Raw genomic sequence first — 2739 nt, forward strand, 5'->3', positions numbered from 1 at the left:
TTATATTAAATTTTAATAATTTAGAAACCCTCTAGAGCATTTAATTAATTACAAATTAAATATAAGTTAATTATTTTTTAATTTTATTTTCATTAATTTTCCCTCTATTCACTATGTTCAGAGGTTTGTTTTATTTTATTTTTCTTATTTTTATTTCCAAAGTTATGAATTTTTAAATCTTTAATCAATTTTTGGGATTTAAATCATTCAAAAAATCTAAATTACTTACTTAACCATGCAGCAGCCACATCAACCTCGTTCGCTTTGAAGCTCCGTGTGGCATCCTTCGGTTGGACGCGCTTTCCACGCGGGCGGTAACATGGCTCGTGGTTTGGTGTTCTCCTCCCCCACGGTTCTTTGGTTCGACTCGTTCCACATCGTTCATTTCTAATACACAGAAATGGATGGCATCGTCTCACCGTCCCCACTATACAAAAAATTGAGAATCGTCTTTGATCAAGCCCTAATAACTCATTTGATTCTCAATCAAATCACTTGATGTTTGTTCCTACACCTACATCTAGTCAAGACGAAGCTATCTATACAACTAGGTAGGCATGCATTGTTGATTTTTTTTTTTTGTAAAAGGACCAAACTAAGAGCATTATTTAGGGATTTTGATCAATTCTTTATCCTAAGAGGTGAGACCTCGATTAGGCTTGACAGAGACGGTCGTCTTGATGCCACGAAGCTCTTCATTGTCTCAATTTGACTTGAAATTGACCCTAGCTATGAGCTAGGCCAAATAGGGTCACGATTTAGACTTACAATAGATTTGAGGTTGCGAGAGGGCACTATTTTGAATGGGGAGAGTGTCTTTAGGCTTGGGGAAGCTTTTGGAGAGGTCAATTTTTAGTTTTGGAGAAGTTGATGCCGGGGCCAAAAAATGCCCTAGATTTGGGCAGTGAAATTAGGGTTTTTCAGTGGCCAAAGCGGTTTATAAATTGTGAGTATGGTTTTCTCTGACGAAGGGGAGTATTTTTGTTGTTGGGAACAAGAGGATTTGGGGTCTATATAGAGACCTCGGTGTGCCTCAAGAGCTCTCGAGTTTCATCCTTAAATAGCCATGGGAGGCCATGGAGAGGAGTTGGCTTGGCATAGGGCAGCTCAGGCGGCTCCTCAAAGGATTTTTAAAAGAATTTCAGAAGTTTTAGGCAGTGGGGAGGGACTTCTGCAAATTTTCATGGCTTGACCATGGTGGCACCAATGGTGAATAAGGAGGCATGGGGAGATGCTCAAGGTGATTGGGAGACCTTTTGGTGGGTTGTTAATCCAAGCTTTGGTCTTGCCTTGGCTTCCCAAGGTTTGGTTTGTCTCCCTAAGGGTAGGTCAAAGAAGTCATGACTAAGGTGTCATGTGTCTTCCCCCATGGTGAGTGGTGCCAAATTTGTCATTTAGTGGTTGGAGTTAGCTTTTTGTGTCACCCACATGTCTTAATGTGTCTTTGTGGGTCATGGACAACCCATGTGCAGGCCCCAAAAGCTTGCCCCAAAGTTTATTGGGCTTAACTTAATTAGGTTGGCTTTAGCCCCAAAGTTTAAACGATATGGGAATTTATTAATCCTCCTAATTGATTAATTAATCAATTAATTAGGTGAATTATGGGGTTGACCCCATGGTTCCAATTGGGTTCTTCACATGGTGTGATGTCATAACCATGTTAGGTAGGGTTCAATTGGATAGCAATGTGGTCAATTGATGAAGATTTTACCCAAATTAGGCTAGGCCCAATTGGTTTTGACCAACCACAGTGTCACTAAATTTTAGGGATAAAAAGGAATGATAGGGTTTAAATTGATTTTCAGGGTTTGTTAAAGTTGGTGAGGCCTTTAGTGAGGCCAGGGATCAATTTTAATACGCCCTTCTCCCAAAGTGAATTTCATGATCAAACTGGCTCCTAGGATTTATAGAAAGGCTCCTAGGGTTTTGAGTTTATTAGGGTGATCCAGCGCATGTCTTGCTCATGAGGATCAATTTGGGTCTATCACGAGGTCCAAACCCTAAACCAATTCAACTAAGAGCTCTTGGCTTGGGCTTGCCCAGTGAGGCACAAGAAAGCACAACCCTAGTATAAGGGCTATATGTAGGTGAGTGGGGTGAGTCCTCATAAAAGTGAGATCAACAAGGCCAATCATTTTTTATTGTGTTAGTTAGTCGGTCTTAAGATAGTCGATCAACTTGCCTAATTATTATTCCTTAGTGATTTCTAGAGATCTTTGAATATATAGACTTTTTATATATATTTTTATACATATTTTTAAGATATTATGCTTTAATTAAAACTATTTGTGTTTTTCTTTCAGGTACAATCAAATAGATGAAAAATGATAAAAGGAGTGAAAAAGGATCAAATTTGGAGCAAAAATGAAGAAGGTGCAAAAAATGAACTGAGGGTACCCCGCACTTAAGCACCAGAAGTAGTTATTTGATGATTCATTAAATTTAGATGACTTTTTGAAGAGGTGCTTGAAGCAACCCTTGGTAAAAACGTTGGAAATAGTTCATGGATACAAAAATTCATTCAATTGGCTTTTGAAAGGAGGTAACTTCTAGAAGATTCATTGAACGGGGACACATTTTGAAGATACACCAAGGCACCTCTTGGATTTTTATTAAAGAAGACTTGGATCATCAAAGTAACCTCTGCCGATGCCGCCGTCGGCCACCTTTTATTTTATTTTGAGTTTTAGTTTGTATTGTGAGTGAAATAAGAGAATTCAAAGGAACTTCAAGACATTG

The sequence above is a fragment of the Phalaenopsis equestris genome, unplaced genomic scaffold, assembly GCF_001263595.1.
Source record: "Phalaenopsis equestris unplaced genomic scaffold, ASM126359v1 Scaffold000164, whole genome shotgun sequence".
NCBI lineage: Eukaryota > Viridiplantae > Streptophyta > Magnoliopsida > Asparagales > Orchidaceae > Phalaenopsis > Phalaenopsis equestris.